Source organism: Lissotriton vulgaris, unplaced genomic scaffold (assembly GCF_964263255.1).
Source record: "Lissotriton vulgaris unplaced genomic scaffold, aLisVul1.2 SCAFFOLD_415, whole genome shotgun sequence".
Taxonomy (NCBI): domain Eukaryota; kingdom Metazoa; phylum Chordata; class Amphibia; order Caudata; family Salamandridae; genus Lissotriton; species Lissotriton vulgaris.
In genome coordinates this window covers 199209-215766 of record NW_028248207.1, presented here as the reverse complement: position 1 = coordinate 215766, position 16558 = coordinate 199209, and the positions used below count along the sequence as shown (strand labels likewise).

The 16558-nt window shown below is 42.9% G+C and overlaps 1 protein-coding gene across 3 annotated transcripts in view; it reads left to right on the top strand.

The window, feature by feature from the left end:
* The window catches only part of DDHD2 (DDHD domain containing 2), a 589722-nt gene that overhangs the window by 422431 nt on the left and 150733 nt on the right, over positions 1–16558 (top strand). The window lies entirely within an intron of this gene.

The following is a 16558-nucleotide window of genomic DNA, read 5'->3' as shown; positions in this document are numbered from 1 at the left end:
ATTTACATTATGGTTTCAAATCATAACAACAAGTAAGAAGGTATTGGGTACTTGAGTCCAAAAAACAGGAACAAAAATATAGCAGGTATAAGAACTTCACTTTTTTGGGGGTGCTCAATTGTCTGCTGCAATAGATGAAATAAAGTATAACCATAGTCATTCACATATCTCAAAGGAATCCTATTAGGTAGTGAATATATGAAAACCAGAACGCAGTGGCATCTAATATGTACCTCATAGTTGACAATTTTCCGTGACCAAACAATAAAGCCTTCTTTTTCTAACAACACTTTTTGTTTGGCATTTAGTAAAAGTAAAAACAATTTTTAACAGAAAAATTTGATATCTGTCCAGCATTTCTTTCAGGATATTTAAACATCCTATTAAGGTCATGATTATCGAGCGTTACGTTGTCAGTAGGTATAGGTATTGCATTCATGTAGATGGTAGTTATGGTCATACCAATGCATATTTAAATTGTTCACTATTTCAGATTTTCTTGATTCCTCTATAATGAGACCATTTGCCCCATATCTTATAAATATTTTTGTGGCGATCCCTTAGCATCATATATCGTTTTCTCCAGTGTCCATACTAGACTTCACCCACCAATTGATGGAGATTCCCGTGCCTTCCAAATTGAAGTAATCTTTTAATGATCTAGACTGACAATTATAATTCGTTAAGGAGTTGTATTTTAAATATTCTTGTCATCAGATAAAACAGAATGTCTGCTCAAAAGCCTTGCCAACTTTCGTAGGTGTTCCATATTTGTAGACTCCCTATTCAGTTGGTCCCCAAGTCTCTTTCAAAAAAATCATCTCACCTTTTAAGAATCAAAAATTGCTTGGTCATGTTTGTGAACAATGTATTCTTTTTGGTTCTGAAAGACTTGTGATAATGTCGTACATATATGGCAAGTTGAAACTTTTTTGAGTACGAGTCTGGCCATTCTGCAAAACTGCATTGACCCTATATATTGTATCCAGTTCACTGCTGCTAGTGGAGTGTGAACTACATTAGTGCTCTCTGACAGAGGAGTTTAAAGGAAATGTGCTGACGACCTATGGTGTATAGGATTGTGAGTGGATTTGTAGGGAATGTGACGGGGTTGATGTCCAGAGGGTCCTATCAGAGTATATTCTTTTAGGTAATTATTTTGTTTTGTTCTGCTTGCACATTTTCATGTTCACTTTGTTTGTTGGTTTATTGCCTCATGCCCTGGGCAGGTGTGCATGATGGCTCCAAGTTTGGCATCTATGTATGTTTGGGACGGAGATTGAGTGTCTCCTGGAGATCCATTGGTGGAAATTGTGAATGGCTCAAGAGTGAATGTATTTGTATTTTTGTAAATGTACCACTGCCAGTTCTTGGCTCCTGTAATTAAATTTTTTATTAAAACTATGCATGAATTCAATAGAAGTTTTTTCTTATTTCTGGAGCGTCTCCATTTCACATTCTGATGATAAGTTGAAGCAGGGTACCGGAACCTGGTGCTAGCTCATGATGTCAGGAGGACCCAAGCCTGCTGGTGTCATTTGAGATTTGTCAGACCTGCTCGAGCAGCTGACTCTTGAAGAATTTGCACTACGCAGCAGCAAGGCCATGGCAAGGGAGTAGAAGGTGCAAAACACCTGATCCTGGGTAGCAAAGTAATAGTACTGTCTTGTGTCACAGCGCTCCAACCATTTTGGACAATGATTTATTACAGTGACTCAGGAATGGATACTGCATCATCCAATAAATGTGCGTCAAGTAGCCATTGTGGAGATGAATGCAGCTGTTCAAGTGTGATAACATGTGAAGGATGGTCTAGTTTATATGATTTCCAACATCACGCAGATCAATGGCCATCTATCACTTCAGAACAACGTTGTCAGTGAGAGGTGGTATCCCTTTCCTTTAAACATGTCACTTTACAAAGAGGATTTAAGAATTCAGGAAGGGCCAAAGCTTCGAGGTCACCTATGTGAGCTATTTGAATAACTGATTCAAAGGTTAAACACAGAATTGTCGAGACTGTTATGAAAGCACATAGTGACAGCTACACAGAATAACAAGCACTGGCGTTGCCAATAGGTTTCGCATTTGGAAAGTTGGAGCTATTGGTTTTGTAAATGACATTTTATATTTATATATCGTTATTGGCATTGTCAATATGGAGCGAGGGGAGGAGAAGTGTGGCAGGCGGATTAGGGAGATGCGCGTGCTTGTGTGGTCACGTGACCCGCTTTTGTGGTCACATGACTCACATGCACTGTGAGAAAACCTCAGTGGTTTGACGAGTCGATGGAGCATTTGAATTTTCGCCTATTACATTCGCAAGCGAATGATAATAGGTGAAACCTAATAAATGACAGGGAGTGATTTGCTGCAGAAGATGAGGAAACACTGCTAGTCACAGAGTCATAAAGCTAACTAGTTTCACTGATTAAAATTCAGGAAGAAGTAATACCCGAGAAATGCATAACTACACTCATTAAGAAATGCAAAATAGAAGGGACTATTGCTTATAAAAGGAAGAGTACAGTATAATATAAGAAACAAAATTAGTCGTTTCACAGGAAAAATTATCTTGCAAATGAAAACCTGAGAAAACTTATTTCCAGAGATTTCAAAGAAAATCCCTAAAGAGGATTTTCTAAGTTTAGTTTAAAAAAGATACAACAGATAACAACTCTTGCAGGGTTTCACCAGTAACAAATCTACAGAGGATAAGCATTACCATTTCTTACAGAGGCTCAGAGGGCTAAAACTCTTTCATGGCTCACGAGGGAACAGCCTTAAAGAGAACCATCCAGGAATGCTCGACATAGAGCTTTCTCTTGCAAAGGAACTTTTGAAAATATTATAGAAGAGGATCTTCCTAGATTACTATACAAGATGCACAGTAGTAAAAAAAAAAAAAAAACTTTTGCAGTCGTTTGTCCAGGAAAAAGACTTTGCAAAAGACCATGGGGAAACCCTGGCAAAAGATAACGGAGGTAAACCTCTTGCAGAAAACTTGTTTAAAGTTGATGCAAAGGATCACCGTGGAAAATATCTTGCGGCACATCATCAGACAGCACTCTTGACGAGTGATCAGAAGAAGGGTTAAAAGGAAATGGTCGGGAGTGCCTTCACTGGACAAAAATTTGAGAGCACGTTTGCACACTATTATCAGGCAACACCCTGTTAATGCAACGCATTATTGCAAAAGAATAGCAAAGGTTACTCTTCCGGGCAAATGCAAGAAGAGAAAGCAGTAAAAATAATTGCTAATGCATACTGGTTTCAAGTGATACTTTTTTCTCAACAAATACATGGGTATGTATGTGTGCAGCGTATGAATACACAAGTCCTTATCATGTTAATGTTCTATCAGTCAGTTACACGAGAAACAAGAATCTTGAGCCTCAGGGCTCCATCAGCCTCAGCAGACTTGTTTCTCGTGTTAATAATATAGGATTTATTAATACGATAATGTGCACTACCCCTAAACAAATGTTTGTAATAAGGTCAATAGAGTGCTGTGCATTTCAGGACAATTTCTTTAAGACAAACGCTGGGCCTGCAGCCCTGCCCTTAGCCAGGGTACTAAAAAACTACCATCGAAGGTGTACAGGTGATAAGTGCGAAGAATATAAAGGACGACAGGGCCCTTTTGTACCTGAAACGGGGTGAGTCCTTCAAGCACTCCTCGAAATCCACGGTCACCTTCATGCTGTCGCCACGGCCCCTCCCGGGAGATCAAGGTGAGTGCAGGAATAAGGAGACAGCAGCAAGATAGGGGGATCTGTGCCCAGCAGCTGAAGCCTGTCACACTTCAGCCTGCCTCACCGCCGCCCAGTTCTCAGCCCTCGGCGCTTCCTCCACTTTTGAATACGGTCCCTGCTGGTAGACACTCCAGGCTCCCAGACATGCACATAGACATAGACAACGGACAACAATGCAAGAGTCGAAGCGTAATAGTCACAAAAGATAGAATACTCGGCAGACTACCTTTTAGTTCAGCCTCGCCTCCTGCCACCGAGCCCAAAGCAATCCAAGCTGCGTGACGTAAATGACCCATATGAATATGTGGCGGCGAAAAGTAATGGTTAGCGTTGAGTCTTATGAAATAGTGACATTTTAATGAAACGCAAAGAACGCTTTCAAATATGTAATTTAACCGACCTATTTGTTGCAGCTTATGAAATGAAGAGACCTAGCAGAATAACTTCGGAGACCTTAGTCGCCAATATACGTTGCGTTTCAAATGAAAAGACCATGCAAAATAAAGTTGGAGACGCGTTTATTGTCCCATAATTAACAGGAGGCTACGACCAGGTCCCCGCATGTCCACAGCAACGGTCCGACTCACTCCAACCGCCCTCTCAAAGAGTTGGAACCAGGAACATCGGCCAGAGCCGCACAATGTATAATACCGCTGTGCATCCCGTGATAAAGCACAAGATACACAGCCACAATACACATACTGCACCATTATAACTATTACATTGAAGACACACAGCCACGTTTGAATATGGCGGCCAAGCTAGTCCGGCTGAATGGTAGAACTCCTTCACCTTGGAACGTAAGCAGCTTAAGGCACATAGCTAACAAGCACGGATGGGGGCGGGAGAGCCTGGTGGGGGGCGGGAATGCGAGCGAGGGGAGGAGATGCGCGGAGGGAAGCCGGATGGGGCGGGAGAGCCTGGGGGGGCGGGAATGCGAGCGAGGGGAGGAGAAGTGTGGGAGGCAGATTAGGGAGATGCGCGTGCTTGTGTGGTCACGTGACCCGCTTTTGTGGTCACGTGACTCACATGCACTGTGAGAAAACCGCAGTGGTTTCACGAGTCGATAGAGCACTTGAATTTTCGCCTAATACATTCGCAAGCGAATGATAATAGGCGAAACCTAAAAAGGCAATAAGAAAATAAAAAGAAACATTTGTTGAATACAGTATTGCGTACAACTTTCAGCTCTTCAGATTAGTAAGACATAGAACATTGGTACACGAAAGGCTGTGGCACCACTAGGTCCATTCTTAGTGTGTCCAGCAAAATACCCGTAAAATGGAAGTCTAAGCTAAGAAACTTTATATATGAATTATTCGCCAGTGATGGAAAGAAATATGACACTGAGAGAAAGAATCTAACTGCAACAAATGATGGACAGAATGCTGAATGATTCAAACATTCTCCCTCAGTCAAGAGATCTGGGTTAAATTCATCATTCTTTTGCCCACTATGCCACCCCAGTTTGGACCCAGCTATATGCAAATCAGTCTTGACCCTGTGCCTCATGGGAACAGTCCAGACCGAACTGCCAAGCCAGGTCCTCCCTGGACTGGAAATGAGCATCCTGGGACCAGTTTCAAGGTATGTCATCCTTCATCAGCCAGGCTAGCTTGAATCCAGTAGCACAGTGAGCAAGAGACCCACGTCTTGTCATACCCAACCCACTTAGGGTGAAAAGTGTAACTGTAACAATTGATGGACCGAATGCTGAATTATTCAAATATTCTACCCCCAGTCAAGAGATCTGGGTTAAATCCATTGTTTTTTTGCCCACTACGCCACCCCAGTTTGGCCCCAGCCATATGCAAATCAGTGTTGACCCTGTGCCTCATGGGAACAGTCCAGACCGAACTGCCAAGCCAGGTCCTCCCTGGACTGGAAATGAGCATCCTGGGACCAGTTTCAAGGTATGTCATCCTTCATCAGCCAGGCTAGCTTGAATCCAGTAGCACAGTGAGCAAGGGACCCACGTCTTGTCATACCCAACCCACTTAGGGTGAAAAGTGTAACTGTAACAAATGATGGACCGAATGCTGAATTATTCAAATATTCTACCCCCAGTCAAGAGATCTGGGTTAAATCCATTGATTTTTTGCCCACTACGCCACCCCAGTTTGGCCCCAGCCATATGCAAATCAGTGTTGACCCTGTGCCTCATGGGAACAGTCCAGACCGAACTGCCAAGCCAGGTCCTCCCTGGACCCGAAACAAGCATCCTGAGGTGAATGTATGACATTGTTCTGCATTCTGTTCATCAATTGTTCTTTTTGCATTTGTCACCCCAAGAGGGCCGGGTATGCCCAGAAGTGGGTCCTGTACTCTGCATGCCACTGGATTCAAGATATTCTGGCTGATGAGGGGTGAAACCCCGAAACCGGTTCTAGGATGCTTGTTTCCAGTCCAGGGAGGACCTGGCCTGGCTGTTCGGGCTGGACTGTTCCTATTGGGTCCAGGGTCAAGACTGATTTGCATAAGGCTGGATTCAAACTGGAATGGCATGGTGAGCAAAACAAAATGGATTTAGGCCCAGATCTTTGTACTGGGGTGAATGTATGACATATTTCTGCATTCTGTCCATCACTTGTTCTTTTTGCATTTGTCACCCCAATTGGGACGGGTATGCCCAGACGTGGGTCCCGTACTCTCCATGCCTCTGAAGTCGAGCTATTCTGGCTGATGAGGGGTGAAACCCCGAAACCAGTCCTAGGATGCTTGTTTCCAGTCCAGGGAGGACCTGGCCTGGCAGTTCGGGCTCGACTGTTCCCATTTGGTACAGGGTCAAGACTGATTTGATTATGGCTGGGTTCAAACTGGAATGGCTTGGTGAGCAAAAAAACGATGGATTTAGGCCCAGATCTTTGTACTGGGGTGAATGTATGACATTGTTCTGCATTCTGTCTATCAATTGTTCTTTTTGCAGTGAGAGAAAGAAAGCCCTTATATTCAGGTGTTTGAGAACGGCTGGGAAGAACTTTTTTGATCACTTGGCGGAAAGTGAACTGCCCCAAAGCAGTTTTAATACGTGTGGTGAATATAAAGAGTCTGATCAGCTTTGAAAAACAGTGTGGCAAGGAGCCTACTGCCGTGGTGGAACATTTACATGTTTTTCCAGGAAACAGAGGTCTTTGGGTTCTTGGATGATACAGATTGGCAGAACGCAGTATTTGCGTCCCTCGAATTGGCAATTTCAGCTAGGCTGAATTTGCTGCAATTTATATAGTTATGCAAGGCATATTTAACTCCTTAGTAGTTATAGAAAATTAGAAGGCTACAATTCCCCAACTGCACTAGATGTTGGTTGGAAGTGGGAGATTGTTTTTACATTATATAGTCACGCACCATGATTGTGCTGGGACGGGAACTATGATGTCCACTGTTGTGTTGCCCATAGCTGCTGATAGTGCTGTTCAACCTTGCAAATTTCAGAATTTGTGAGAAGATGTAGTCATAACAATATTTATGTGGCAATTAAAGAAATTGGCGTCATTGATGCCATGATCAAGGGAAACTTGGGATTGTTCTATTACCTGGTTCGGTGAAGGATGTTTAGAAGAACTGCAAAGCCCAAGAATGTGAGTTGGACATCAGCAAAGCCTGGTTAATCTAGATGGCATTTTGATTAACTATAAATAGGTATTTCAGGATAAGATAGGTTGTGTAAAAGGTTTTGACAACAAAATATTGTTAAAGAAGAATGCAACGTTAGTAGGGTATAATGTTAGGAATTTATCTTTAACTGTTTCGGAGGGAATTCAGATTGTTGTTGAATAAAATAGATGCAGACAATATTATTGCACCAGTAGACTCCTCTGAGTGTGGTGATAGCAAGGAAGAAAATGGTTGAGATAACATGTGCCTATTTAACATCATTGAATAAGAATATTATTGTAGACTGCCACCCATTACCAAAGATAAAAAAAATTCTGCCACATTTGGGAAAGGTCTGAATCTTGATGCATCTACATCAGGAGATAAGGACTCTATTCCCCCTTTCATTGATTTGGCGAGCACTGTGTTTGTTTTGTGTGCAGGTATGATATCATAATGGAAACCTAAAAAATGATAAGGAATAAAGAAGAGTTTAGGGAGGGGAAATACTAAGAAAGAAGATGTTTTTATGTGGTCAATCATTTTGAATGGGCCCACTCTAAATTGGTTTGCGGCTGGTGACAAATTATATGTTATATTTGATGCCAGTGCAATAGGTTTGGGTGGTGTGATTTGTCAGAGATCGAATGGGAAATAGGGATCAATTACATTTTTGTTGGATACATTGAAATTTGCAGAAGTTCACTACAGCAAATTGAGTGTGAAGCATTAACGTGTTGGGTGGCGCACAAACTACAAATATAACTTTGGAGAAACAAATTTGTGTTTACTGACCATAAACCTCAAGTTTACTTAATAGTTGGGAAAGGAGTGGATAAAACTTCGATGAGGTTGGTGTGACTGGTTGCTAAACTATAAGAATCTTTTATTTTATTTTATTTATTTTTATTTTATGAGTTTTATATAGCACTGACCAGACCCGAGGGTATCGGAGCGCTTTATAGCAATGTTTCAAGGTAGTTAAGCATATTAGAGTGATTGTCAGCAAAAAGAACAGGATTATTCAGTAGTTCAAGCGTGCTAAGGCTTATGGAAGCGGTGGACGAGTTCGGAGGTAGCCTAGTTGAATGCTGATTTCTGTAGATCTAAAAAGACCGGCAGACCAGGGGTCCCGAGCCTTGAAGGCGGAGTGAAGGAGTCCTGAGGTAGCCTTGTTGAGTGCTGAGTGGTGGTGATCCGAGGATCGTGAGGCCGCTTAATCATGTGCAGGGAAAGTCTTGAGGCGGGCTGAGTAGGATGTGAGCAGAGTCAGGTCAGAAAACACCGTCCTCAGGGGTGGCGTGGCTATCCATTAGGGAGGGCGCGGTTCAGCAGGAGGATTTTAAGGTGAATTTTGTGAAGGAAGGGATAGTTCTGATGTCTGCTGGGATGGAGTTCCAAATTTTGGGTGCGGTTCCGGCAAATGATTTTGCAGCTGTTTTGTGTTTGCGTGTTTTCAAGGGTATGAGAAGGAGGGAGTTTGAACTCCTGAGGTTTCTCGTCTGCCCGGCACTCTTAAGTTTGGCGGCTAAATATTCTGGTTTTCCAGTGTGGAGGGCTTTGTGCTTGAGGCATGCCGTTCTGAAGTTGGCTCGCTGTTCAACTGGGAGCCATTTTAGTTCTCTTAGTGCTGGTGAAATGTGACCAAATTTCCTGATTCCAGTGACCATTCTGGCTGCTGCGTTGAGGGTTGTTCTGAGGGGAGCCAGGTTGGATTTTGAGGCACCAGTGAGGGTTGCGATGCCGTAGTCGAGTCTGGATAGTACCAGCGATTGTGTGGCTTGTTTGAGGTCTTTGGCAGGAATGAATGGTTTGATTTTGTAAAGAAGCCTTAGGTTGAGGAAGGCAGACTTTGCGGAGTTTTTGATGTGGTTGGTCATGTCCAGTTTGGGGTCTAGGGTGATTCCTAATGATTTTACGGACTTGGCCAAGGTGAGGTTGCCGTTTAGAGCGTCCAAAGCTTTAAGCCACTCCGCAATTTATTGGTTCTCTTCTTTGTTGGAGATGAGGAGGATCTCAGTTTTTACTTGGTTGAGTTTAAGGTGGTTTTGGGATAGCCAGCCTTGAATTTCTTTTAAAGTGTTATTGAGTCTGAGGATGTCATCTGGGAGGAGGTTTCTAGATAGATCTGAGTGTCGTCGGCGTATAGGTGGAAGGGGATCTTCGCCTTATTAACCTGTTTAGCGCGTCGAACATTCTGCCCCAGTGCGGATGTTCGATCGCGCTAACGGGATTCGGACGTCCAACGGTCGTGCGCAGCACTAGCGAGGTAGTGCACGCGACGACCGTTGGACGTTTGCAGCACTTAAAGGGTTAAGAATGGTGGTGAGGGGTTCCATGTATATGTTGAACAGTTGAGGTGAAAGCACTGAGCCTAGGGGTACACCTCTGCTGACAGGGTGGAGGTCGGAGGTAAAGTTCTTGATTTTTATCTTTTGCGAGCGGTTCTGGAGGAAAGAGGTGAACCATCGGAGGACCTTATCATCAGCCCCTGCCCTTTCTTTAATGGCCTTGATGAGACGTTGGTGGTCTACTGTGTCAAAGGCTGCCGATAAGTCGAGGAGAATGAGAAGGCAGCATTGGCCAGAGTCAAGTGACTGATGTATGTCGTCTGTGATGTTGAGGATCGCTGTCTCGGTGCTGAACCCTTTTCTGAATCCTGATTGGTGTGGGTCAAGAAGGTTGACGTTGTCCATGTGTTGAGTTAGCTGTGAGAGGACGCATTTCTCCAGGATTTTTGATAGGAGGGGGAGATTGGAGACAGGTCTGAAGTTGTTCAGGTCCTTGCAATCAAGGCCTGGTTTTTTTAGTAGTGGTGTGACTTGGCCAACCTTGAGGCAATCAGGTATAGTGCCGGATTGGAGGGAGCTGTTGATGATTCTGCACCAGAAGGGAGCTATGGCGAGTTTGAGGTTTTTAGTCAGTTGAGTAGGTGTAGGGTCTAGGAGGTGAGAGGGGGGTTTGGAGGTTGAGATTAGCTTGATAATCTCGGATTCTGTGATGGGGCGAAAGCCTTCCATGAAGTTGCGTTGTGAGGACATGTGCTTTCTGTAGTATCTAGGGGAAGGCTTTCGCTGTTGGGATTGTTGCTGGTGTCTAGCGAGTGTACGATCTTGGTGATTTTTTCTTCGAAAAAGCTGGCGAAATTTTCGCATAATTCCGAGGAGGCCTGGGTGAAGGTTGTTGTGGGCTTAGTGGTTTGTTGCTTGATGATTTTCAAGAGTTCATTAGGCCTGTTTTTTGCATTGTCCAGGGCGGAGCAGAAAAAGTTGGTTTTTTCATTGTGGATGTGTTTTTTTGTAGCTTATCCGCGCTGCTTTGAGTTGTTCCAGAGTGCTAGCGGAGGGGTTGTTTCTCCAGAGTCTTTCTGTGGCTCTAAGTTGTCTCCTTTCGTTATTGATGTCCGTGTTGAACCAGGCTCTGGATGGAATGCTCCTGGGTTTTTTTAGTTTCAGAGGGGCAATCTGATCGAGAATAGTTGACATGGAAGTGTTGTAGTGGTCCGTGAGTTCAGTTGTGGAAAGTTCAGCCGAGGAGGGAGGGAGTGAGTAGAGAGGTGATTTTTTCTTCCAGGTCAGTCGTGTTGATCCGCGTGAGATTTCTGGTCCATTTTGGTTGTCCTTGGGCTGGGGGTTGAATGGAGACTAGGTGAGAGATTTGGAAAAGGATTAGGTGGTGGTCATACCAGTCTACGGGCAGGGTTTTTCTTTGTTGTGGGTTGCTTCTGTGCAGTGTTGCATGAGGTCATTATTGAACATTAGCTCGTTCAGATTTTGTATGAGTGGATTATTATCTTCGTTCCAGTGTAGGTCGAAATCACCCAGAATAAGAGTGTTCGCATCGTGTAGGGAGCAGTGGGCAATTTGGTCAGACAGGTGTTCGGTGAAAATTGTTTATCAAGATTGCCTGTGTCCTTGACAGAGGAGTGTGATTCTTATGTGTCTGCAACTGAATGTTTAGTAGCTTGAGTGAATACCATGAAATAAACGCAGATATTATGCCTGAGGAATAGTAGGAGAAGTGCCAAAGGGATGTTGTGCATCAGACAGTTTGAAATATATTGGCGAGGGATGACTACAGAGTATACATTTGATCAAAGGAGTTGAATGGTTATCATCAAGTATTTGCTGAGTTAAGTTAGGAAGGTGGTATTGTGACTAGAGGATGTAAATTTGTGTCCTTAAAAATACTTAGAATGCATTTCGCACAGTCTATCAATGAGGGTAATTGTAGGAGTTACAGTGAAGTCTTTTGTGAATTTTGATAGGGAATGAATTGTGTCTGAAAAGCTTTTAACTGTTGTACAATCACCGCTGAATAATGTTCCCTTGCCAAATGGGTCAAAGGAAATAGATTGCAATGGATGTTGTGTGCCTTTTCAAGTATCTCCATGATAATATGCATTACTTAATTCCAGTGATTCATTATTTCTCCAAATGGATTAATTATTTGTTTGGAAGAGAGGTCACAGAGTGTCACAAGTAATGTTTTCAAAAAAATATTTGTGTTTGAAATCTTGCCAAATATTATGGTTTCAGTCAATGGTGCACATTTCAACTACGAAACAAATAGGAGTTTTCTGGGAGAATTATTCAGGTAAAGAAAAAGTTAATTTCATATAGGCCAAGAGTGAAAGTTACTATGAGGATACATTCAGGCTTAAGAACAAGAAGCAGAGTTTAAGCGATTAGGATATTGTGAAAAAAACAAAGGTTTGTGAGTAAAGGTGATTCCTAGTTAATAAGACCCCAGCAGGTCATCAGAGTTGCAGAAATGTTTTCTTTTAAGTTCCAAAAGTTTATGGTGTTTAAACACAACGATCCAGGTATAGGGTTCACATATTACTGTTATGGGCGGTTCCCAAGATATTTCTAATATGGAGGTTCATTGTGCCCTTGCTTTTACTAACAAGCATTGGCATAGCCAATAGGTCTCGCATTGGGGACCGTGTAAGTGTTTAGCCATGCAACAGTTGATGTTGTTGCACCAAGGATATTATGCTGCATAACTAAACACTTGTAAGGTCCCAAAGGCGAAACCTATTGGCTATGCCAATGCTTGTTGGTAATGGGTGACAGGTGTGAGGACTAAAAACGAGTTACCTGGAACAACACTATGTCTGGCAATTTCTCTGCCACCTGCTGGGTCCTAAAGGGGCGTCTCCCGTGCAGCCATGACAACATCCAAAAGGACTTCATTGATTGGAAGCAAGGTCTCAAAAAATGAGGAAGAGGGTTGAAATATCCAAGCCAAAATGTTAGCCTTTCCTACGTAGAAGGCAAAGTCGATTCCAAGGCATCAGCAGCTTTATGTACGTGTCTGGGTCACGGAGCAGCGTAAGCGGATGCTTAATGTATGTGGATGGGTCCCTTTGTTTCAATGACACTGGGTCCTGCGCTGCTTCCAGTGCTTGTGTCGCCTTTGTTTGATGAAAGTCAGGTCCTGCCCTGTATGCACGCCCAGGAACCTTGATACTTAGAGAAAAAATGTAATCTCTAAGCGCATATTGTATGAATCTTATGTATTTATTATGCACACAGCCAAAAATGTACTGTCTCTAGGTGAACTTAAAACATACATCTTAAAAAGTACAAGTCTAATAGAGAACACAAGCCTCCCCTACTGGGGAACAAACCTGTAGCCTGCAGTTTACATACAGATCTCAGCAGCAGGCACTCAACCCAATGAGCTACCGTAAAAGCGTGTACTGAGGGCCGGCACAAAAAACGCAAGTTAAAGCAAATATTTTCAACAGGCGCCTCTGTTTGAAGGTAACGCACATTACTTTTATTGGCAGGGTTAAAGGCTAGACATTTATTCACATGGTCCAGGGAAACTAGTTCCACACATTTAAAACATTATAGAGCGGCAATTATAAAAGGCATATAAACGCTCAGCCATCCTTTACAGCCCATAGAACGGATGAGGCGGTGAATTATGTGGAATTAAAATTGAAATGACCCCATGAAAGGGAGGGCAGTGCGGCTGAAGGCAGGAAGATGAAAGGCGCTTTCATCCTCTGCCGAGCAACTGGGGAGAGGCCGGGCGCAGTCGAAGTCTCAGGGCGATTACTTTCATACAGGAATGCATAACAGGAGAGATGTATGCGGTAAAAGTGGAGACTGTTTCGTTCTTAGAGAACTGTTTACAAGGGATCACTGCAGACCTCCAAGCACTAGGAAGTGGTACAACATTGTCCAATGAGAATTGCCGAGTCAGAGCTCCCTTTAGAGTGCTTAAGTAAGTGTGACATGTCCATATTTTTGGTGTGTTTTTATGTGACACCAAAATGCCTGCGTGCTGCAATTTGAATGACACTTGTATAAGAAGAGAAACGTAATACTGACAAAGTAGAGATACATTAAAAAACAAGCGCTCGCGCCTTGCTCGGCAGCAGGGATCGAGGAGGGGACCTGTGCCGGTTTCCCTTGCGGGAGCGAGCAGGAACCATTTATCAAAGCTCGCCCTCGCAAGGAAATCGCCAAACGTGCACGCGTTGCCATTGAAGGCAATGGAACGCGTGCATCTTTTTGGCTGAAAAGCCGAAGCGATTGCTTCAGGTCTTTTGCCTATGCAGCGCATTCGCACTGCATAGGCTTGACCTAAAAAGGACATGCATTTTGCATCATTTATTGGGAGACGTTATGAGACACCAACCAGTGTACTTGAGATAGTGGTGTTTTTTTCAAATGACTTCCCTTTGGAATCAATCAGAATTGATTATATCATATCAACACTTATAACACAACTATCACATCAATACAAAATAATTTTTCATTTATTTCAACGAACATGTAGGTAAATAAAAATCTAACACTTCTGTTAGAGCAGTACACAAATCACATAAAAATCACTAAATCAATCCAAAAAATACATTAATATATTCCATAAAAACATTTCAAACTATATTTCACCTTTTCATCAACATAAACATACAAACACATTAACAAGAGAAAACACGATTTTAGACTCATAAATTAGTCATTGGCGAGGACATATCATCTAAATCAGTGTAAACATAGTTTGGTCAAACTTCTATTGGTCTGATACCAAAACAATAAACCTTAAAGATTATGTCATTTACAAAGATTTGACGTGTTTCGATGGTTTCTTCACAATCCTCCCATCTTTATCAAGACAAATATATTCCTATCTCTTGTTATTTCGTTGTTAATAGTCCTTATACAGAAGTTCTGTTGGTTCTACATTCGGTTTAGGGAGTCGTATGGAGTTCCTGCGTTAGAGCCCGGAGTACATACTCAGTATTAGGCTGAGACCTATCGAGGCCCTTGATATCATGGAACTTTTTCGTTATTTTTGTTAGCAAATTATGATGATCCTTTTTAGGTCTCGGACCTATTGACTTTGATTGAAGTGAATGAACACTAAATTGTCATGACAAAAATATTTTTTCCTCACCTTCTCAAATTTAAACTGACTGTCTTTTTTGAACTCTGCATCTAAAAAATGAGTCCTTTATCTTAAATTAGGTTATCCGTGCTCGGATCATGGGGTGGTGTCATATAGATATGCTTTGCCTATATGCTGTGTTCAGTTAGCATGAGCTGATTAGGAGTTTAAACGCCATTTTACCTTTCTGCTGCTTCTGCACACGACACATATCTGTGGCTTTAGCTTTGAGCCTAGTAGAATGTTTTGATTCACGCGAGAATAATATGTTATTACACTGATATCAGCCTTGCTTGGTGAGCTGTGTCTGTACAGTGAGTGCTGAAACCTTCAAGGATATCTCAACACAGTGGTTGTTGTGAGGTCTGATCTTCGCACGTTCCTAGACATAACATACATGCAGCTGCGGCCAAATTCTGGCTTTAGGCGCGTTTTATATTGCTTTGCACAGAGCACACACACACACTTGATGGTGCTTCGCATGCAGAGAGCTGGTGGAAGATGATGTGACCCCTTACCACTAGGATCTTGAGGTATGGGGCCGCCCTGCTAAAACCCAAAGAGACCTTCTTAGATATAATATAATATACTAGCAAGGGAGGGTGAGAATTAGGTGTTGTATAGCCTTCTTCGTTCTAGCATTTTAACAATGCTTTCACCGTTTGTATTCTATGGACTAGTAACTATGCTGATTACTTTGTGCCTTATAATATGTTTGCTTGTATCAGCTAAGATACTGCGCTTGAGACCACGGCATTAGTAAATAAACATTTCAAATGTGCACGTGTTCTCATTTACTCCTTGTTCTGGATTGACATGATTGTATAACGAAAGAGTGTTCATGTGTTCCACGTTACCTGAGGTGTACTAAGTCCATGTTCTGGTTTGTCTAAACATTGGGAGTTTGTAAGAACCAATGAGACACTGTAGCTAGTCTGGTAGGGGATTTTGGGTACTAAGGTGAGTTTTGGCACACCCTAATTCACTGAGGTTCCAAGTCTCTATGCACAGTTTTGTATGAGAACGGAATCCCTGCGACATGGCGCCCCATCGTAGGTGGTCTTATTACATGACACTCGAGTAGTGCAATATTCAGTCCTTAACACCTTCACTATTGTTTCCGGTTAACGGTGGTGTCGGACGAACCTACCTATATTTACATAGGTCTTTTCAAGCTTGAATCTTTCTAAACTGTTTCCTTGAATTACTACCCAGTTGTGCTACGAAGGTTACTTTGTACCATTTTTTCTTTCTGTGTCACTATGGCCGCGGTGAACATTCCGCAACATAGTCGAATTGCGGTGCGCAAACATTTGCAGAATTATAATGTTCCCGTGGATGGCATGGCCGTGATAATGGTGGTGAGTGCAGAGGTGGCTTACCCTTACGAGATCTTTTACTCGTGGGTGACCTTCCCAGCTGTGAACGCAAATACCACTGTGTTCGACACGTACACTTCCACTGCTGTGCCACAGGAATGTGCTCCATATAGGGCACAGGAAGTTCCTAATGATGCTTGGCAGCACCGCGTTTGGTTTGATGACCCCTACCCCACTCTTTGACAGCTCTGAGGTAAGGTCCTTTGTCAATTCCCGGTGCAAATTGGCCTGTTTTTGCTGGATTTACACCTCATCCTCAGCACGGGGCATGTTCCGTGGTTGAGTTAAGACGACTACATGTAGTCGCAATTAGCTTGATTAGATCGTTAGTGCAATACATAACCCGTAATCTCACAGGCGGGGCCCCATGTGGTACAGCGCTTTCTGCCGGACAGGGCAGTATGAAGCTTAGTCCTGTGA